The 23608-nt window shown below is 41.2% G+C and overlaps 1 protein-coding gene across 1 annotated transcript in view; it reads right to left on the bottom strand.

Annotated features, from left to right (window-relative positions):
- Nucleotides 1-23608, bottom strand: part of BICRAL (BRD4 interacting chromatin remodeling complex associated protein like) — a 91804-nt gene that overhangs the window by 61010 nt on the left and 7186 nt on the right. The window contains exon 2 of the mRNA XM_016128604.2: nt 9212-9473. The gene's annotated coding sequence lies outside the window, so the exon portion shown is untranslated. The remainder of the gene's footprint in view (nt 1-9211; nt 9474-23608) is intronic.

Raw genomic sequence — 23608 nt, 5'->3', positions numbered from 1 at the left:
ATTTCCAGATGTGGAAGCGGCCTGAGTAAGAGAAGTATGGCTCAAAAGGCCTAAAGATTTTAAATTTAATCTCTCAAAATGGCATACAGGTTTCTACAGTTCTATTTGACACATGATTTCTGAAAAGAATATATTATAAACTACTTTAAAGTTATTTTATATTTGTAGAACTTTCATGTATATCGCACTAAAACGAAAACTAAGCTTATTCGACAACTTTTTTTTTTTTTTAATTCAGGGGTAATGCTTAGGTTTTTAAAAATTGTTGCTAAAAACCCACTGATGGGAATGGTCTTAACATTGTAAAATATTTTCTAAGTAGTGCTGAATACCAATTCTAAAATAAAAACTTAACCAAGAAACCAGATAAACTGACTTATCTTTAAAAAAAAAAATAAAAAGTCATATTTGAAATATACTGCAAGCACTTTTAAAGATGATTGATTTTCATACATACAATAAGTCTCAATACTCCTTAGTAATGTTCAAAATACTTAAGTCTACATAACCAATTTTGAAATTCTCTCCCATATTACACTTACCACAAGATTTTGAAATTCTTCATCTCCCTAAATTAGGCTTATCACTACTAAGTCGTGAGAGGATTGGTTATCATTGGGCAAGGAGAAAAATTCATGTTAGTTCTTGCAGCCTTGCATGAAGAACCTACCTCAAGCTGTTCAGTGAGCAACACAATACTGAAGAGCTGTAGGTCAGCTCCTGTGAACCTAAGAATCCAGAGAGACAATGTTTCGAGATCTTTTACTACTGTTTTGTGTCAGGACTAAGCTTTCTAGTAGGATAAGAAGAAAAAAAGTAATTCCTGTTGAGGTGGTATCTTATTGGCTACAACTGAGCAAACATGCCTTATATTCAATCGAGAGTATAGCCTCTTTAAATAGTTTCTTTAAATTGAATCATACTTTGTATATTTAAAATATTTCCCCCCAGAATCTGTACTACGTTGACAGTATTTCAATCAAGGGAACAACATGAGCTACACAGTATCAATTTTACTTGAGGTCCTAAATGTTCTCTTTTCCAATTAGGATCTTTTTAAAGTGAAAGATAAGACTCAATCCCTGATTTCTATCAAATGCAGAGCTAAAATAATCCCGGTGTTTGACTCACCATACTATGCAAATAAAACTGAATTATCTGCAGAAGGGGCAGAGTAACTCCTTTGACCTAAAATTTGACTATCAACATATGAGATTCTGGGTTTTTAGTTACAATTTTTATATATCTTATTTATCCATTAAAACACTACTTTTCCCTGTTCCTCCTATTGAAACACAGGTAATACCTCAAAATGTTTAACTAGTAGGCAGTTATTTGTCAATTAAATTTATACACAGGCTTAATACCAATGGCAAAATGTATGATGCACGAATTTACTATATATATGTAAATTCCAGCTCTGCCCCTTAATAATATAATTTTGGGTGAGGTATTTACCCTTTCTAAACCTTAATTTCATTATCCAGAAAATGGAGACAAAACCTACCTACAGGGTTCTTAGAATTGAATAATGAATATTAAACCCACCAAAGCTTGAAATAATGCTAAGGTTAACAAATAGTATTTTCCTTTCATTTTCTTCCTCGAGAAAATGCTTCAATTATAGGTCAGTATATAAACTTTAATTCCTGATGATATAATGAAGCATCCTGGATTTGGGTTGAACTGAAATAACTTTTCATATCTCATTTCCTCACATTCGGGGTTTTTATTTTAGGTGACATGTGTTAAATGTGTTGGCAAGATAGCCAAAGAACCCACAAAACCAGAAAATGTTCAATTTTACAATTTTATTTCAAAGAAATGTATAATTTAAACATATCACAACTATGTAAAGTTCAATAGGATTAAGGGGAACCTAGGTTTAAAAAGATCTGGTACAGTGAGTTCTCAGGATCTTTTCCTGAATGGAAGCACGTATCAGATAAAGAAAAAAATAGATCAAAACTCCCAGCTGCTTCTCCCCAAGACCTCTTTCTTCCACCTTCCCTTCCGACATATGTTGACAGCCCCTGAGCTCTCTTGAACTACAAATGGGTAAGCCACCCCCAAGCAGAGCCACATCCTGGGCTCCATCTCCACTGAGCAAGGTTCAGCACTTTCACAAGGTTTTCAATTTAGGGTTTTCCTTTCAAGGCCACACTCCATTCCTTTTCTGTAAGCTCTCCTACTTCTTCACACTCATTTAGCTACTCCTGCCCCTTTCTGCCAGGCCCCTCACCCATTGTATTTTCCACTTCTGCTATAGAACATTACTCATCATGAGAGCCATAGCATGCAGGTAGATCTGATAATTCACATTGTCTCATCACTGCTAAGTATCATTTCTTTCATCCATTCCCCCCCCCCCATGATACACGCCACAATTTACTCCTCTCTCCTTAAACTAAAAACCTTTTGCCTCTGCTACAGACAAATGACTTTGCTATCTTCTCAGTGAAGACTGCAGACGTCTGTTTTGAATCCTATCATTCGCCCCTACTCTCCTTTTCTAATTTCACTTTACTGTTACTGTGTAGACAATTTGGGGAACAGAGGAACATCACGAAAAGGGAAATGACAGCAGATTCAGAAAAAGAATGGAGAGAAAGGGCAGTTAAGATGAATGCTAAACACTTCCACTTGGTATTGTTTGAATCTTTAAAAAATGATTTTCCCAACTTATTTCTTTCCCTTGCTACCCATAATCTGATTTTTCTCAACACCCAGAGATCAGAATGTCAAATGCTAACAGCCACATTCAATGGTTTTCCTTATTCTTTTTCTCACATATCCTCTAATAGTTTACAAAATACTGCTGATCACCTATCTCTAAAAGTTTCCATTTGGTCCCCTCATTCTACTCTACCTAGGTTCTTTAAGTAGTCAGCACATGTACTGAGTGCCCAGTTAGTTTTAAATGCTAGGTTAAAGGCTTAAAATAAATGAACAGAGAAACAAATAACAAGATTCCTGGGTCTCACCCCAGAATCTGTCTATAGGTGACTGTTATGCACATGCAAATTTTGGGCCATGATAAGAGGAAATACTTTCTCTTGCGTCTCAATAATTTGAGATTTGATTTCTAAAGCTATACTTTCTTCCATAAAAAATATAGTACTTTGCAAAGAGGCCAAGGCACTATGCAAATAACATTTGTACCCGCCATAATGGTTAAATGTTCTTTTTGTGTGTGTGGTGAAATACACATACAAGATTTACCATTTTTAAGTGTGCAGTTCAATGGCCTCAAAGTATGTTCACATTGTGCAACTATTGCCACTATCTGGCCCCAGAACTTTTTAATCATCCCAAATTGAAATTCTGTACCCATTAACCCATGAATGATTAACCAAGAATGATTTTTCATGACCCCATCCCCTACCCAGCTGACATTCTAAGGTTTGCCATTGCAACCACCCTCCATTCTCTAGCTCCTCTCTTGTCTCTATCTGGGAGGCAGAACTCCAAACTAGGTTGAACTGATAACCTACCTGCTCCTTGCTTCCTTTGTTAACATCTGAATGTTGCTGGCAGAAAACCATCTAACTAACTTGGCTGATTGGTTTCACCTTAAATTCAGACACCAAGCCACAGCCAGGCATGCAACAATGCCCAGCAATCCTACCCCAGTTCCCAGTGAGTCCACTGTCCTGCTGTCCAAAGTGAGGTGTCCTTCTCACCTCAAACCATCCACACCCCTTCTTCCTTAAGTTACTGGCCTTGCCTCAGACTTCACTGAGAAAACATAAATAATCAGACAATAGAACTCTATATTCTACCACCAATTCATAAACCTTGCACTTGTGCCCATATTCTCTCCTGCTACTTAGTCTTCTTGCTCCCTCGACAAAACCTCTTCTTGTATTTTGAATTTGTTCTCACCTTCTCAAGAATTCTACTTTTTTGGTAGTCTTAACTCTCTTCTGCATAACTCTCTCCCTCTCTATTAGCTATTCTCATTAGCCTACTTGAAAACGTTCTTCTATTTTCCATCTTTTTCTTTTTTAAAAAAGCTCTTCCTTAACCCCAACTCTCTCCAACCCCTGTGCTGTTTCTTATCACTGTACAACAAAACTTCCCCACCAAGTGGTCTACATCCACTTCTCATTCTTGCAATGCATTCCAATCTGGCCTCCATCCCTACATGCCACTAAAACTACTTGTCAAAACAGCCACTTCCATGTTGCCAAATCCAAATGGACATTTCTCTATGCTCACTGTTTAACTCCTCAGCAGCATTTGGCAGAGGGAACATCCCTTCTTTCTTGAAAAGGACAATATAATTCACTCTCCCACTTTAATGGCCAAACCTCAGTCTCCTTTAACCACTACCAAGCAATTTAGGGCTTGACCTTAAGGACTCTATGATCACAATCTCAACCAGTTCCATACATACCATCTATATGCTAGTGACTCCCAAATTTATATCCATTTTTCTCTGCGCAACCTGAACATTCACTGCCTACTTGACTTTCCACTTGAACGTCTCATGAGTATTTCAAAAACATAACAGGTTCCACATAGAACTCTTGTTATCCACCCTCGTCATCTATTTCTCTTCCAGTCTTCTCCAACTAGCAAATAATGGCACCATCAGCCATCAAGACTTACGCTAGAAACCTAAAGGCATCCTTAATTACTTCTCAGTCAACACATTAAGCAAATAGTCCTGACTCGAACTCCAAAATATATCCGAAACTCACCATCTACTCTGCTCCATCTCCACTGCCATTATACTTGCCTAAGATACCACCAATCTTGAGCTATTGCCAATAGCCTCCTAACTGCCCTGCTTCCTCTCGCTTCACAAGAGATCTTTAAAAACAAGAGCAAATCCTGTCCTAATTAAAGCCCTTCAAAATCTCATTTTCATTAAAATAAAACCCCCAAACCTCTGTACTGCCTAATACAAGAGGCCCTGTAGGATCTCTCAGACTCCCATCTCATTCTGTTGCCCTCTTGCTTCTAATACTCTTGCCCTTCTGGGCCTTTCAAGTCTTTCCCAGGCCAGAGATGTCTCCCCAGCTTTTCACATGGCTAGCACAAGCTCACGTTTCAAGTTTCAGCTCGAATGTCATCTTTCACAGGGACACTCCTTGGCTCTGACTAGCCAGAACAGTCATTCCCCATAACACACTTTTTTAGATCCACCAGCTTATTAAAGTCTAATAATTTTTTTCCTAACCTGTAATTATCTTGGTTATATGTTTACTTCCTGTTTTCCCCACTATACTATAAATTCCATGAGGGCAGAAATCTTGTCTGTCTTGAGTTCCACTAAAAGCTATTTTAATATAAAGAAATTACTCTTTCCCTCTAAGCAGGTTTATTTTAGGTTTCCCCTCCTTTCAAGCTTTATTGGATTTTAGTCAAAGAATGTAATTACCTTGGCATTTACCATGAAAAAGGAGGCAAGAAAAACCACACAGGCAGTCAGTGTACCTCACCCTTCCATTGGTCTACACTGGACATAGACTGCACACTGATATTCAACAGTTGCTTCTTACAAAAATTTTCAAATGTAGAAATATGTACATATGCAAAGACAATAAAAATTTGACATATGCCTCAAAAATCAAAGTTTTTTAGTACAGCATAGGGAATATAATCAATATACTGTAATAATGCCAGGTGGGTATTGTCTAATTGGGGGGATCACTTTGTAAAATAATCAGAATGTCTAACCACTATGCTGTACACATGAAACAAATATAAAACATTTGATATAAACTGTACTTGAAAATAAGTTAAAAAAAAAAACCCAAAGTTTTCACCCATTTCCCCTAGCAATTACTAAACACAACAGTGATTTAGAACAAAGAAAGGAAAGCACCAAATAAGTATTTGGTCCTTGCTTCAGAGAAGTTAATGATTTCATCACTGACTTGGTTCTCATTTTGGTCAGGTCAGCTACTCATCATCACCTGCTCTGAATGTTTCTTCCCGAGCTTGTGTCTGTATGTATACTCTGTTCCTACCAGGTCTCATGTTTAGAACAACTTCCCCATCCCACTTCCTAAAATTCAAAAGATACAATTCAAAATTCAGAAAATAATCCTTTCTTCCAAGGATTTATCTCTAGGCTTTTATTTCAGGATCTTTCTACTCTGTTCCTAATTTCTTTATCAATCCTAGATTCAATTCTAGATGGCCTGGCTAGACCTAGAAGCCTGTTTATTATTTTACTTTTTGGGAGAAAGAGACAATACACTTTAAAAAATGTACTGAGGTTTTAAAGTCTTAGGATACCTAACCCTTCTTTCTGTAAGAGAGCAGTTTCATCAACAACTTGATAAATAGCAGCCACAGGAAAAAAAAAAATGAAAATAATGTGAATAATAAACTACTGAAACTCAGAATGATATGAACCAAGTCTCACGTTCCAATTCAAAGAGAGCCAGCAGCACAGTGCAGTGTAGTAGTGAAATGTGGATCTGTGCCACACTGGAATCATCTGGAGTTCTGGAAAAACACTGACTTCACATATTCAGATTTAGGGGGTCCTGGGTGGGCTAGATTTCAAAATTGGAGGGAGTTACAAGCATCAAGAAGTTGAAAGTCAGCTTAAAACTGAGATTACCTAACACGTTACACTTTTCTGGAGAAAATCTAACTGGCCTAACAAATTATGGAGAGGTGCCTAACAAATAATGGAGAGGTGATGTTGCAAATCTGTTTAAAAAACATCCCCCCAGTGGATTCTAATGCTCAGATTTAGAAACCATAGGTGCAGAGCCAAGAACATGGCTTTTGGGATCCAATGTCAATTCTACCATTTAAAACGGTCAAGACCTCAAACAGTTCATCTATCTTGGTTAACCTTAGTTCCTTCCCAGTTAGAGATAATAAAATCGATATTGCACCAAGCACAGTTGTTGGCATACAAGTGTTCGATATATGGTTATTCTTATGGGTCTAAAACATCCACTACATAGTTTTTTAAAGCACTAGGACACACTTATTGGTATCACTGTTATTAGAAATTAATGATTTACTTTCTACCTCTGTGAACTCCTAGAGATCAGCACTTTTTCCCTCCTCCCAATCTTTTCCAAACCCACATTTCTCTTGACATAGAACTACTACAGGACAGATTAATACTTTTATGGATGTTTGTAAGTAAACATTTTAATTTATATTGATGAAATGACCCAAAACAGCAATTATTTTTTTTAGAAAAGAAAGTCTTGTGTTTCAAAGCGAATTTAATTTTTCAGATCAGAGTTCTAAAAAACTGTTTTAATTCACTACAACTGGGAATAAGTAATATGAAAGACAAGAAGTTTCAAATACTGGATCCCATTACCTTCCCACGATTTGACAACTAGGTAAATGTCTCTCCAGAGTTGTTTTTAAATGACCAACTAAAAAATAAAACGAACGTACGGTACCCTACAGATAACCACGTTATTGGACTCACTTCTGCAATTTTGTAACCTGGTTTGATGCTACTCTCAAAATTGAAACAGGATGAAGGAAAAGCCTCGGTGTCATGCCCCCAGCTAGGCCAGGAGACAAAACCGTCCGGTTTCAGGCCGTAGGCGAGATGATGGGAACCCCTCACCCCAAAGCTGGCCGCGGGGAAGCGGGCGCAGGAAGGGAACCCATCAGTTCCAAGGAGCAAGATGCCACTTCCCGCTCCGTGCTGGCGGTCTTTTGGGTGTGAGGACATGGGGGAGAACAAGGCAATGCGGTCCTTGAGATCGGAAGTGCGGCCCCGGCCCCCGTAGCAGCTTCCAGAACCCGGAGGGTGGCTGGCTGCCTCTTGCCCCGGACCTCTCGGGTCCCCGGCCAGTGAAACGCCTGCGAAGGGCGCCGCCCGCAACGCCAGGGAAGATGGCGCCCGCGGAGCAACTGCGCCACCAGCCCTGGCGATGGGCCAGGCCCAGCGCCATCTTAGCGTCTTCCAACTGCCACCCCACCCCCACCCCCGCAAGATCCTATATTCCGGGCGACTCGGGGGGCGCAAACCGCATCGGGCCCGCGCACTCTCGGCCAAAATAGTGCTATCAGAGTCTCGCTCCTCTTCGGCCCGGCCGCGCGGGCCCCACAGGAGGGGCCTGCCTGGGCCGCGGGTCCTCCGCGCGCCGTGAGTTCATCCGGGCCCGGCTGCGGGTCCTCGGCGGTGCTTCTGGGTCAGGCAACGATGCTGCGGGGAACGGGCAGTCCCGCCGGCAGACTCGCGCGGAGAACCCGGCCGGGCACTGGGCTGGGGCGGGCGGCCGGCCCCGAGCTCTGCCCGCCGTGGCTGCCCGCAGAAGCCGGGGGAAGGAGGAAACCAGGATGAAAAATAAACCCGGTCGCCGCCGCCGCCTCCTTCCCCACCTTCTCCCCTCCCCCCCGAGACGCAGAGTCCATTTTGCCGAGAAGAAAGAAAACGCGATTCACACCCAAGAGCTTCCAAGAGAAAAAAGAAACGGGGGCGGGGGGGAACAGAGGGGAGGAGATTGGAAAAGCTGATTTTTCTTCCTTGCCCGCCCGTCACTCCTGGCCCTCCCTGCCCCCTGCTCGCGGCCCCGCCGCGCCGTCCTCCCCTCGCCGAGCCCCGCTCCCTCCTTCCCGGCTCCCGGCGGCTCCGGGGGGCGGAAAACACACACTCGCGCACACAACTAATTTTAAACCGGCTCAATCAATGAGTCATTAAAAGGCTTCCCTCCCCTCTCCACCCCACCACCAACCGCCACACCACCCCCTTCCCAGGCTCTCCCTCTCCCCGCTCCAGAAATTTGCATCCGCGGAAAAGGAAAAAAAAAAAAGGCGCCGGGGCCCCCACCCCGCCGAGGCGCCCCCGGCCCTGCCCCGCCACCCACTGCCCGCCCGCGCCCCCGCCCGAGACATTGAACTTGGTCTTCCCAGGGCCGGGGCGGCGCTGGGAAAAGCATAAACACTCGATTCCCCTTTTCTCCGTGTCCATTAAACATCCACCCACCACCACCATCACCCACCCACAAACCCACCCCCCCCCCCCAAAAAAAAAACACAGCCTTAGCCAATAGCTCTCTGTGCTGAAACCTAATATCCTGGTTTTGGCAACTCGGTGTTTAATTTGCTCCTCTTTCTTTTCTGTCGGTCTGGAGACAGATCTCTAGACCCCCCTCCCTTGCTTGTCCCCTCCCTGAAGGAAAGAGGCAGAGGAAGGAGGTTGTGTGTTTTTTTTCTCCTTGAAATTTTTATCACAAAATTATAATACACTCAAAGGGAAACTCACCGTCATGAAAAAGCAGTGCCTTGTCAACGGGGTTTCTGCGCCATCGCACCAGGGGCGGCGGCGGCGGCGGCGGGCGCGGGGCGCGGGGCGCGGGCGCGGGAGCTCCCGGCCGAGCGGCGCCGGCCACACGCGCTCCGCTCTCTCTCTTGCTCACCCCCGCGCCGGGCGGCGGGCGCCCGCTCCCCGCGCCCGCCCGGCCTTCATGCTCTGCGCCCGGGCAAACCGCTCGCCTGCTTGTCTACCTCCAAACTTCGGTTCTTGCCTAGCAAAAAATGTGGAGATTAGGATTTTTTTAATTAAGAAAAAAAAATTTTTTTTTTTTAAATCAAGCTCTCTAAAGCTGTTAATTCCTGTTTCCTTTGGGATTCTTTTTAACTTCACAAATGTACTGCTTTATTCAAGAAACAGGTTTATTTATTATTTTTTAAAATTAAGATCTACAAGATGCGTGCTATTCTCCGCAGGCGCCCTGCACACACACACACACACACACACACACACACACACACACACAAAACCAGTTTTAGCTCGAAGTGTAAGGGGGCTGTTTTAAAAAAAAGTGTTTAGAACTCTGATTAGAACAAGCCCTAGTAAATACTTCTTTGCATATGCTTAAAAAAATATATCTAAAGTCAGTTATTTCGCAAATAACTGATTTATTCTAACTTTTAAATGTACTAAGCTTTCCTTTGCAACACCCACTTTTTCCATTCCCAAATGCTGTTAAACTTTATCTGTGAAACCTGTATGTCAACATTAAACAGGAAAAAAAACTTTAGCGGCCAAGGTGTAGGTGAGGAACTGAGTAAGTCCCACTTAAAACATCCAGTTCCTACTGCCTTCTCTTTATATGTAGATATCCTTTATCAACACATTTGTGGAACTTTCATTACATAATCCCATCTTAAAAAGGCAGCTACTCAATCTTTTAAGTAGTTACCAACCATTTTAAATCTCCAATCTCATTTTGGAGATATCTCCATAAACCAGCTAGCTCCACAGCATTTAAGTAAATGTTAACTATGATAGTGGATTGGGAGAGGGTGCCTTTGTGGTCTAGGTTAACTACATTTATTTTTCCTGTAAATGCCCACAAAAATATAGTGGGGGTTTTGTTGTCTTAGTTTAAATAAACATAAAGGATAGGTAAAAGACAAATTGTACAACAATGTAATGCAGATTTAAAAAGTGCATATATAAACCTCAGAAATGTTCTAAAATTACCTCAGTTTGTAATTCACATAGCAAAGGGTTCTGCTGATAAAAAAAAAAAAATGCTCAAAACCATGTCCTATAGATACTTGGTGAGTTCTAAATAAAATTATCCCTAGATTTAACTTACATGACATTGTTTAGTTTCTATATCCCCTTAGAATATAAAATGGTAATAACAGTGCACCTTGCCTGCTTATTCAAAGATACTGTAACTATACTGCACAAAATAAATGTTAAGGTAAGCATAAATGTTGTCATATTCAAGATAGAAAATCCTTTTTAAAAAAAGAAAACCATATCTTGTTCCAGTAACTGCTGCGGTGTCATTCACAATGTGTGCTTGTATTTAAACACTCCTTAAAAATACATTCAGTGATTTCTGTATCACATGTTATCATTGAGGTGTTTTCTCACATGTTGTACTTTTCATTCAGCCAAGGCCTTCCTGGAACAGTAGTCTTTGCATAAATTAGCATATTTCTCTGCACTTGACAGTTGGACCAACCAGTTTTCTAATTGGCTTGGGAAATTTTTAAACATGTTTAAAGTGCCTTTGGATGGGTTGGAATTTAATTATAATGCCCATTTTGAAGAATTACATTTCAAAAGAGTCCATGTATTATTGCAATTAGGACCAACCAAGCAAGTTTTACAGCTGTTGCTCCGTAGCTCCAATGAAATATTAATGGATTTCAGAAAGCTATTCTCCCAAATTGGCACAAACCCCAAAGAAACACAAATCTGACTGTAAAAGATCACCAAACAAAACAATTCATATACCCGTAAAGAGTATATATATATATTGCTGGCTTTTTAAAGAATGCCCAAATATAAGAGCACTGACACTTACTGAAGGTCTACTAAGGGCCACCTAGATACTTATATACATTATTGTATGAACCTAATGAAAACCTGTACAATAAGGCTTAGTTATCCTGATTTTGAAGATGAGGCTCTCAGTGGTTTCAGTAATTTGCCTGGAGTCATCAGTCTAATAAGGATTGGTGGAAGAAACTCAAGTCAGGTTGATTCAAAAATTCATCCTCTCTTCAAGTCCTGAAAAGGATCCTGGAAACAAGAGGTCTTCCCTGTTTGAATATAAACAGGGTTCAGTACTGTGGTATAGGCAGAGGGGACATCCCTTTGCTTACCTGAAGACGTACTTCGAGAATGCCAGTTGTCAATCTAATTTTACATTTTAAAATATTGAGATAGCTGTGGGGAGAATTTCAGATTCACCAGGCACCACCAAAATTGAAATCATTTACTATAACAAACAAAAACAACTTAATTTTCCCCATGTGATTAAAAACAACATTTTAAATAAGGGATATACCTATGTAAAATTTTAATTATGGTTTATACAGACGGAATTTGGGAACTTGAATGTAAGATTAGGAAACTTTTTAAGAGGAAAATTCTTAAAATAGTTTGACTATATACACATAAATTTAATTGTATTGCCTATAATTTAATTATGTACAATTAAATGGTCACTCCTATGGTTCCCATCTGTGTAGGTGACCTAGAAAGAAGGGCAATTGGACACACACACAAAAAAGATGTGATTAAAGTTGAAATAAACGGGCCAATGTCCACATAACAATTAAAAGTGAAAATTATTCCGTTTTGTGTGTGTGCTCCCTCCAAATGTTCCCCTTGTTAGTTGGCTATTCTCAGAGGGGGAAAATGCAAATGCTGGAACCGAGGTGGTGATTCGCATGACCAGATGTGTCCAGATCACAGAAATAGCAAAATATACCAGATGAGTGCTCTATGTAGTGTTTGTGAAATAAAAATTTAAGAATTCTCAATGTGCATAAATAAGGTATATATCTTTATTTGTACCTCTAGAGGAACTTACATTATAGGGCTTAAGTGCACTGGCTCTGTAACTCAGACTGACCTGGGCTCAAATTCCACCTGTCATACACCAGGTGTGTGGCTGTGGGCAAGTGACTTTACCCCTTGGTGCCTCAACTTCCTCATTATGGGGATAATGATAGTACTTATGTCTGAAAGTTATTTTAAGGATTCAGGAACTAGTGTATATAAAGAGTTTAGCATGGCACCTTATTTGAGTTGTGTGTCAGGCTGAACCATGTGAACTCTTTCTGTGTAAATTCCCAGTGGCAATCTCATATGATTCAACCTTATATACCTCTCTTCTGTTCCCTCCTGGATAGGGAACTCCTCAAGGGCTTTCCATTTTCTAAGAGCCTAACAGATTACTTTGGACATACTTACTTCACAATCAATACTTGTACAATAAAAGAAAAACAGCCCTGTCCACAGAGATGTGTAAGAATACAAGAAATGAGTATATCTCTACCTGGAGCCTTATATATTAAAAGAGTACAGTAAATCTCCCTGAAACACATAAAACCATTGTCCAATTGATCACAGGCAGTATAGCCTTATGGTTTAGAGTTCTTCCCCGAACCCCATCAATTAGAGCTTTATCGCTGCCACTTTTTAGCCACTTTAACTTCGCTCCCCTCAGTTTTCTCATCTGTAAAATTAAAATAACAATACCTGTATCTCAGGTTGGTAGGGGAAAAGTTAAATGACATACAAAACCCTGCCTTTAGTGCCTGGTATATAGTAAATACTCAGCAATAGTTGCCATTACCGTTGTGGTTAATAATACTATTATTAGATGTAAAATGGAATCATTTTCAAACCAATGGTAAACAAGCAATTTATTTGGAGTGATTACAAATGTTTTCAATACTTTGCCTACATATTATTTTATTTGATGCATGAATATAAACACTTAAATCATTTTTGTAGAGACTAAGGCTATTCTAGTCATGACATATTTCAAGCTGGTTATTTTCCTTGACAGACTTTAAAAAAATCTGAACTCCTACAAGCTTTTGGTACAAGGATAAGGAGTATAAGCAGAACTGTTAAAAAAAAAAAAAAAAAAAAAAAAAAAAGAGGCATTCAGCACTCCCACTCTTACACATCCAGCCTATTTCCCCACAGAGTATATGAGGGGGAGGACAGTCATCAGGTTAGGAGGGCACCACATGCCACTGGAAGGCCTGGCTGGGAGGTGTCACCTACCAGCTCCCAGGCCCCTGTGGTGCTCTACCAGAACTCCTAACCTCTCCAAAACAGAGCATTCCTTCCACTCCACCATAGCCCCGAGGATGGTGAATTAAAGAGGCAGTAGAAGAGAGGTCTCGTAGGCTGTAGGGTGCTACTATAAAGCACCCTCAGGATTTGGTGAGAAAGTCAGCCTCTAAGATAGGGTGCCCATGTAAAGGGGCTTGCTCAATAAATGTCAGTGTCCTTTAGGAAAATGAAACTACCATCTGAAGGAATATGACTTGTAAATACAAGTTGAAGACAAAGAAATATGTAGGCACTAAGCAGGCACCAATACTGAAAACACACACACACACACACACACACACACACAAATCAAAAAACGGGGGGAGTATAACCTCCACAAGTATTTTGATCACTCAAGAGCCACATTCTTATTTGAGCACATACAATCAAGCATAAATGTCTACATGAAATAGCTCTCAGACCATACAATTCTTTCCTAAATCTTTTCATTACTAGTTCCATTTCTTAGGTACTCTAATACTATAAAGGTGACACCCTGAGCAAAGTACTCTTATACCCCAAAAAGTTTATACATCTCCCTCACTGTGAATCATACTGATCAACTAGCAATTGGGTGTATTTACCTACCTCTGTGAGCTAAGTAAACACAGGTCTAAGACAATCAGGAGATTGTTTAGAGATGGGCAATCAAAGCAAAGGACCTGTATGCTCTTGAGGTATAGTTACATGAGGCATGGTGAAAACTCAATGAATTACTCTTGCCCCACCATGGGCAGAAACCAAAACTCAAGTAATCATCTTCCCTTCTGAATCTCTGGCTCTATGTGCGTTGACCAAGCCCCTAGGTTTTCTGGATTGTCTATGCTTTCTTCTCATTCCCTCATCTCCCTTAAATCATGCAACCCACCTCCAAAACCTCCCTCGAATCCAGACTCCTTCTCCACCAACTGCCTTCAGCTAACTTCAGGCCCTCATCTCCTTCTGGCCTCCCAATTTTACTTCCCTCCAACCAATCTTCTTTCTAAGCTACCTTTTTAAAACCCAGTGCTGGTTGTGTCCCACCTCTGTCAGTACCTCACTGCCAGGGGAAGCTTATTAGAAATAGATTCCCAAGGCCAAACCCATCACCAGAGAAATGAAATTTCTGGGGAGAACTAAGGAACCCCATATGCACTTTCAGGTGGTTAATTAATTAGCTCCACCTGTCTCCCCTCTCCAGCAGCTCCTCTCCCAGTACCCTGTGGTCCAATCACAGAGAATATCTTGCCCCTGAACAAACTCCTCCTGACATGGGCATATCCTTTGCCCTCTGCCTAGAATGCCCTTCTTCCTCTGGGGCAAGTCCGCCACTCTCCAAGGCCCAGCTCAAATACCACTTCCTCTGGGAAGCCTTCTTCCACTCCCTACAGCTGTGGCTTTCAAACATCTTTGCCTTAGACTCACTCTCAAGAATAGATTTCACATTGCAACACAATAAATATATGTGAAACAACAGTTTTGAAAATCACTATCTAAATACAGACTACTATGGAGGATGTAACGATATATTTCATTCTATTCTATTTCATTTTTTAAAATGTTGTTAGCCACCTCGTAAATGGATCTCACCATCCTCTAATGGGGGCAACCCTCATTTGAAAAATACTGCTTAAAGTGAAAATGACTCCCCTCTCTATGCTGTGATGCACACCTCTGTTATACTATTTATCACACTCTACAGTAATTATCTGTTTACAGTCTGTTTTCACCTCCCTCCCATCTCCATCCCCCAAATATGCACACACCACAATCAAGTCAGCATATCCTTGGGCAGTTACACAGCCATTGACAAATGTAGAAAGAGAATACTGGAGAAGGAATAACTTAAGTGCTTTGGCTCATGTCTAATTTTTTTTTTTTCTTTTCCAGTTATGGTTCACAGCATAGTCTATCAGCAAGCAACTCCCATGAGGCTGGGCCTGGGAATCATACTAGCTTCCACCCTTAACAGCAATTGTATTTTGGTAAAAAGCAGACATTATATTTTAGTGTAATTTAACCAAGGTGTCAATTCTTCTTCCCCTCAAAAATGAAAACTGTGTATAGGCAAAACCAACCAGAAAATATTTTGTTGGGCTGCTACCTTGCCAAGAAGAGTGCAATGTGGGCAAACAAATCTCTTACTTAGATACTTAGAAGCAAATATTCAAAAACCTCAAAACCCTCCTTCCAACCACTTCAGAAAGGAAACCCTCTCCTGCAGGGCGGGTACAGATATAAAGGCCTTTCTATCTGCACTGCCTAAAGCTCCATTTCTCAGTAGGCTGTCCTCATCAACACAAGCAAATAAAAAAGTAGGAAAAAACAAAAAAGAAACCAGAGCAGCTAAAATGAACCAAGGTAATGAACTGCGGCGGTAAGATCCGGTGAGAATTGTACCTGTGATGGATGCCCGGGTGAGCCAGCGGCCCGCAGAGGGAGGGAGCCTTTTTCTGCACCACGTGGCTCCCCTGACAGGAACCTGCCCGCAACACTCCCTAACTTTGCACACTGCTCATTTGCAGCATCGTCATTTGTGTGATGCTAAGTTGTTCAATGTCCTCGTAAACATAGTTGGAGAGATTCAAAGAAAATATATTGTGTGGGCTTGGGGAAGCTGGTCCTAGCATAGGCTGAAGTGGAGGCAGGACAGTCACCAAGTGACACCGCAGTACTCTGGGGGCCACAGGAGAGAGCAGGCATTTCTGTCCAAGGAGAGAGGGGAAGAAGAAACACTTTAAAGCTGGGTTTCAAAGGATGAGTAAGAGCTCTCCAAATAATGTGTGTGTGGGTGGGGTGGGGGTGGGGTCATTAAATATAAATGAAGGGGAGCTCCAGACAGGGAGACAGTGAGGGGCTTTGTAGCTCATGGCAAGGAGTCTGATTCTTGAGGCTACTTTCCACACTACATGTCACATGCACTACGTTGTGAAACACATGAGACTGTGACCAGCTTTCATTAAAAAAATGAAATAGCCCAGAATAGAAAATATCAGACTACATGGCAGTTAGTGAGAGAGTAAACTATTATAAAATATATGTTTCTGTTACAAATGTGTCTATGTATGTATGTACTGGTTTGTGATATAAAATGTATTTCTTCCTTGTAGGGGTGATTAAAAATTTTTTTTAAAACTTTCTAGGCAAAGGGGACCCAATTAAGGACAGTTAAATAAGAGACTGCTATGAATGAATTTGAATTTCATAAGGGTAAGTGTGGTGGCAGTGTGAAAGATGTGTGGACAGAGGCAAGTGCTCAGGAGACATATAGTATTGTGTTTTTGTATGGCTTCTTCTCACTAGACAGTGAGCTCCTCAAGGGCAGAAACCATGTAACATACCTCTCAACTCCTGGCACCTGGCACAGAGTAAGCACTAAATAATGTTCATTGGCTCAGTATGGTAGCTAATTTCAAGATAACTCTCAATAAGCCTTTCCTCTTGGTATTCTTACTTTTGTAGACCCTGTCCCACACTGTCCCAGGGTTGGTCTCTGTGACTAATGGAATAAGGGCAGAAGTGATTGTTCGTCATTTCTGAGGCTAGCTTATAAAAGACAGCAGGTTCCATCTTAGGTGACTTCTCTGGAACACTCATTCTGGGCAAAGCCAGCTGTCATGTCCTAAGAACACTCAGTCTACGGAGAGAGCCACATGATGAAAAACTGAAGTCTCCAGCAAAAGTCAGTGAGGGACCAAGGTTGTCTGGATGTCCTGGAATCAGATTATCCCCCAGCTCACCCTTCGGATGACTGCAGTTCCAGGGGACAGCTTGAGACACCTCATGAGAGACCCTAAGGCAGAAACACCGAGCTAAGCTGTTGCTGGGTTCTTGACTCACAGAACTGTGATATAATAAATGCCTGTTGTTTTAAAGCTGCTAACTTTTGGGGTATTTTGTTATACAGTAATAGACAACTAATACAGTGAGCTATTGTATCATGAAATCTAAAAGAGTTGAACAATAATACCAATATACTAGAGTTATACATTGTTTACTACCATTTTGTTTTCTCAATGAATCTGTCACATTACATCTTTGGCATGACTAGATTAAGGAAAGACCCTTGACTCAACCTAAAGCAATTAAATTCTCTCTTCTGGTATTAGTACTTGGGAAATTGGGTCGCTGTGGGGGCAGACTATAAGGCTGGAATGATTCAGGGTCAAGGCCACCATTTTGGAGCAGTTATATTGGAGCCATGCAAATGGATGGGAACAGAAAGGCCAATGTGTCAGGGAGAAAAGATTCTCACTGGGTGCAGAGGGAGGGCAGAGTGCAGGAGAAAGTATCTGATGATATTCTAAGCCCCATGAGGTCTAGCTGCCTTTCTAGTGTTTGGGTCAGAAAACTCCCCTTCCTTATAATTACTCCCCATCTTACTTGCTCTTCTATAAGCGAGTTCCCTTTCTTGCAACCAAAAGATCCTCGAATACACCAATATGCCGCCAGCTAGCTCCTTTCCAGAACTGGCCAGGGTAGCAGTTCCTCCTGCTGTGGCAAGCCAAGTACCCCTCCAGAGAAGTAAGAATAACAACTCACCAGAGACTAAGCTTTATTATTAGTGTTATGTAAAAACTGCTGCAGATTTGAGTAAAAGGTCTTTTTAGACCATCCAACTCCTCCTGCCTTAACTCCATTTTCACAGAGTAATCCTTTGATTATTAATATGCTTCAATTTAAAAAGTTGTGTTCTGGCCAGCTGACCTAATCATCCCAGTGGTTGAGTAGGCTCATGCCATTATAAATTCACAGACTAGCTTTCGAGTACAAATAATTCTTGAACAACCTCCATTTCATTTCCAATGCCCTCAGTCAAGCCCTGTCATTTATCCAAGGAACCCCTGCAACAGCCTTCCAACAGACAGCACTTCCTCTGCTCCAATCCATTCTGTTCCACTTCTCTATCCAAAACACAAATCCTATGCCTTGTTCCCTGCTTGAAACCCTTCGATGGGTCCCCATTGCCTTAGGAATGACTACAGGCTCCAGCCCCATCTTCCATCCACCCAAAATCTCCTTCTTACTACTCCCCGCTCTTGCCACATGATGTTACTCCAAGCTCCTCAGATACAACTGTTGCCTTCCTAGCTCTGCTTCTGTTCTTCCCATTGCAGGACATTGCTTTCCTCTGTTATTTCCCCCATCTGCTCATTTTTCCTTCACTCCTCTCTTTGCCCCTCTTCCTTCTGGCCTTTGGGCTTCCACAGAACGTCTTCCCTCCTTTATAATACACACTGCAGTCGGCTTGACTTACTTAGTTGTCTCCATGTCTATCCTGGGCTTGGGAGCCTCAAGGAGATAGGACTATGTTTGTTCATTTTTATACCTTCCCTCATCCCAGGGCTAGCTATGGCATCTTGCATCAACACGTTAAATTAACATGTATTGAGTGTTTACTGCATCAAGGCACCTGGCATGTGTTGGAGGTAGCAGGTACCCAACAAATGGCCATTGAATCAATTATGGTCAGTTGGGGTGGCATGGACAAGTCTTCTCTAAATCAAATGATTCAGGTGTGGTATCCACCTGGCCTCTGCATGTGCAGAGCTGACAGAGCAGAGTTCGACTCCTGGTGACATCCATGGTACAACAATGAATGACTGACTCTCAGCCTAATTATTATTTTTTATATAAAAAGTGAGGCACAATTTCTCATATCTTTATAAATAAGCCTCTCTCTTACTCTTCTCTTTCCCTTGCTTTCTACAGTTGCAATTATGACTTACAAGCACATTACAGAATGCTAGCTTTAGGTCAAGAACTACTGGAGAACGAGGATGGGGTGAACCCCACCTTCCTCCAGTTATCCAGTTTATGTGTTTCAGAAGAAGGGTAGGTGGGTCAACCTATAAGTGATTTTATTACAGTTCTTTCAAGAGAGTCAGCATGTACATGTGAAAGTATAAGCAGAATCTGGTCCCAGTTTGTCTACTGACTATCCCTATCCTGTCCCCAACTCTTCCTCTCCCTTTCAGAGTTGTGGGAAGGCCTCAGCTGTGGGCAAACCTGAGACAGACAATACAGAATCTTAAAGAGTGCAACCACTCTGATAATATCAGAATTTTACAGCCATTCCTAAAGCAATTGAGCACGAAGTACTGGAATTAACAAGCAGAAAACAAACACACACTCCCCCCCCCCCTTTTTAAATGAATGTGAAGATTTCTACATACTAAATTTCTACCTTCTGGAGGCTACATAATAAATGAATACTGGCTCAAATCAATGCTCACTTCCAGGTTCTAAAAAGGCAGCCAAGCATATCACACAGATCCTTGACAGCCTCTAGAGCTACCTACAGAGAGGTCCAGGAATCACTAGAATGTAGGGATACCTATAGTGGCTCTGGCTTCCTGGGGAACCACACCATTGTCCAGGGCCTATCCTCCTCGGTATATCCTCACATTACAAGTTTCACTCAAGCTTCGCCTTTCATTTGATGGTCTTTCTTCAGACAGAAACAAGCTGTAAGGGTGTTATGCTCTTAAGACAAAGAATAGAAAAAAATAGCATGCCATGTCGAAATGCATATGGAGGACAAGGGATGTGCTTACTCATAAGCTAAATGACTGTCACCACCAATAGGCCTGGCCACCTAGGATGTACTCAGATTTGTGCCTCAGCTGATTTCAAATTACTACCTGTCATGGAGCACTGGACCCCTCCTGGAGAGAACTCACAACTGTTGGAGACATCAATGCCTTATACTGGATGTAGCCCCTGTTATACATCTACATTCCTAACTGCATGTGTCACTGTTCCCTCGCACATGTCGGCATCTTTCACTTTATATAAGCAAATGTTCGTGATTCTTACAAACAAAAGGAGGAGAAAATATCTGCAGCATGAATAGGTTCCCACTTGACATTTTGCAAGAATTGACTCAGCATCCATATTTCCTTATTTTGCCATGTCATAATGACACAAAAGATACCCCTTTATCCATGTCAATAAACACTTTTGTGTACCATAATGTGCAAGGCATCATTCACAAAACCATTTTTTCAAACCTTTTTGACCATAACCTATAAGAATACATTTTATCTCATAAGTCATGTATGTGTATCTTTAAAATATATAGATATAATATAAACTTATTTATGCAACACAGTGCACTCTGACATCTTATATTCTATTTTATTTATTTATTATTTTTAGTGCAAGCTGCCATCTGGGTTTCATGATGTTATTGGGTTGGAACCTGTGGTTTGAAAACCTGTGGTTTATAGTATTTCACAGAAAAGTGGCATCTCATAGCAAATAATAAAATCCTACCTCAAGAAGAAACCTTAAAACTAGGCAGAAGAATCAAAGAAAAATAATTTTTTTTCTTATTTAACTTTCAACTGCCCGGATGCTTTAAAAACACTGATTTCAATGGCTGAGCATGTCCATAAAAGCCTTTAACTTCTCTCAGAACTTTGTATGTCATTATTTCCCTTACACTGAGGCAGAAAGAAACTGAGGCAGAAAAAGTATACCCCATATATATTAAAAGCTAGGGATGTGGCTCCATAGTGTAGTGGTTAGCATGTCTACTTTACATGCAGAAGGTCCTAGGTTCACGCCATGGACCAGGCTCCAGGTGCACACCTGGAGCATGTGGGAGGAGAAGCCTCCTGCCTTCAGAGATCCAGTTCTCAAGGGGAGATGGCAACATTCATAGGTCAGGGGTGGAACGGGGTGGGGTTAAAGAGGGGAAAAAAAATATATCTGTTTGGGAATTAAAATTTAGCCGTGTCTTTTAAAGAATCTTAAAATTGTTGTTGCTTCAAACTATCATCTTCCTGGCAAGGTTACCATGAAGAGTAAATGAGATATTATAAGAGAAATACCTGGTGGCTCCTGCTATCAATCAGGTTCTTGAATTATCTTTTCCTGGACAAGCCTGATCTCTGTGTGACCTGGGGCCTCATTCATTCACTGAACACCAGCCCTGCTGGGCAACAGAGAAGGAGGGTCCCTCAAGGTGTTTACTGCCTCCATCAAGAAGAATAAATATCATTACAAACTAGGACTCTAGAGTGCTTGGGCTGAATATTTCATTTATTTCCCCAACAGATAATTATTGTGAACCTTCCATACCAGGCATGATGCTGTATGCTGGGCATATGGGGTGCTGCAGATACAACCACAGCCCTCATGGATCCCAGAGTCAAATAGGAGCCTAGAGTTTGTGAAAATCCTGCACATTCCATTGATATTACATAACATATGGCTGTTTTACACTCCCTTATCTGTAAAATGGGGTAAGATTAAATCAGTAGTTCCCCAAACTAAAGATTTCAGACAGGCTTTCATTAAAAAAATACTTTAAAAAAAGAGAGGACAAAAGATATGATCTCACAATAAAGTGCTTTAAACTGAATGAATCAAGTGTTATGAAAAAAAAATCCTGAGTTTTCCTTTTAGTATAAGCCAGTTTTTGTCCTTGTATTAAAGAATCCCTCAGGGCTTGCCCAGCTCAGTCTTTCTAGGATTCTTTAGTTTTCTTTTGCAGCACTATTTATATGGCAATTCAGCCCAAATATCCCCCAGAATTGCAGAAAGGCCAGAGAACTGTTCACAGAAGAATCATTAAAGGGGCCTTTCTAAGAAGATCAGGATGCACACAGCAAATTCTGGTTCCACCACCCAATCTAAAGGGTGGGAAGTGCAAAGAGACAAAGGTCCAGTGACTGGAAGGTGTAAAGGAACCTAATAGTTGAAGCTCTACTACGGGTCTGGTCCAATACTTGGTAATTTTCCATACGTTACTTTATTTAACATTACAACAATCCCAGGAGAAACGTATCTTTCTTTATTCCCACTTCATAGGTTAAATATCATACCCAATGCCACAGAGCTGGCAGTCAGAATTTAAACTCAGACCTGTCCACTTATTACCACCATCACACCTCACTGATGAGAAGAGAAAGAGAAAGAAGAGTTGCAGAACAATTTTAAGAGACTTACATTTCTTTTGATGTGAAAGGAATTTGAAACTAAATTCAAAAAACAAGTTAGATAACTGATTACATCTCACTCTATCTTAGAATCAATAGCTTAGGCACTTCTTTAACTTGGTCTCTTTCCTGCAGCTCAGCAAATATTCTCCTTTCATCCCCTAGACTCCTTTAGTCCCTTACCCTAGAAACAAGAACAAGCCCCATGACCCACTTCTATCACAGTCCTAGGAGAGATCTTGCCTCTGGCTCAAGTCTTCATCCATTAACACATTTATTTAACAAGCATTTATTATGCGCTTCCTGTGTACCAGGCACTGTGCCAAGCATTTGGCATGGAATAAAACACATCCTTGCTTGGAAGAAACCAAGCAGCAGAATAGATTTCTGTAAATGGATATTGATTTCACAAGCTGATAAACACTTATCTAGAGCCAACAGAGGGAAGAATCTAGATAGGCTGCTTAGAAGAAGAGTTGTATAAAACAGGTCTTGTAGGAGATAAAGCACAGGATCACAGGCAGGAGAACAAAGGAGCAAGGCGCAGGTCCCAAATGGTCCCACCAGCTCTCTCCAAACTCAATCCACCAGGTTTACTGTCTCAGGCACCAAGATCACTACAAACTCAGCTTCTCAATCCAGAACTTTCTATAACTATTTGCCCTCCTGTATCTCTTACTTTCTATTAACCACTGAGTCCTGTCTAGTCTCCTCCTACATCTCTCATTTATTTCCCCTTCCTTCTCTATCCTTACTCTCATCACTGTAGCCCAATATCATTTCTCCCTCACTCCTGCAACAAACAGCCTTCAAACTGACATCAGTTTACTTTTGCTCCATTTCAATCCATTCCACTCAGAGCATCCAGATTGATCCTTTGTTAATGGGGGAAAAAAGTGTGTGTGGGGGGGGGAGGGGTGGATAATCTGATCCTATCATTATCCTACTTAAATCTTTCAGTAGCTCCCACTGTCTTAGAGTTTAAGCGAAAACTTCCTAATAGGATTCATGAAACCCTTGATGGTCTGGCCTTTGCCCACCTCTCTAACCTCAAGTCTGATCTTCACTTTCAGCTTCAATGTGCTTCAGTTCCTCTAACATCCTGGTTTGCCCATTAAAACCACCTGGGGAG

Source organism: Rousettus aegyptiacus, unplaced genomic scaffold, assembly GCF_014176215.1.
Source record: "Rousettus aegyptiacus isolate mRouAeg1 unplaced genomic scaffold, mRouAeg1.p scaffold_m13_p_1, whole genome shotgun sequence".
In the NCBI taxonomy this organism is placed as follows: Eukaryota; Metazoa; Chordata; class Mammalia; order Chiroptera; family Pteropodidae; genus Rousettus; species Rousettus aegyptiacus.
This window is presented reverse-complemented; position numbering and strand designations above follow the sequence as displayed.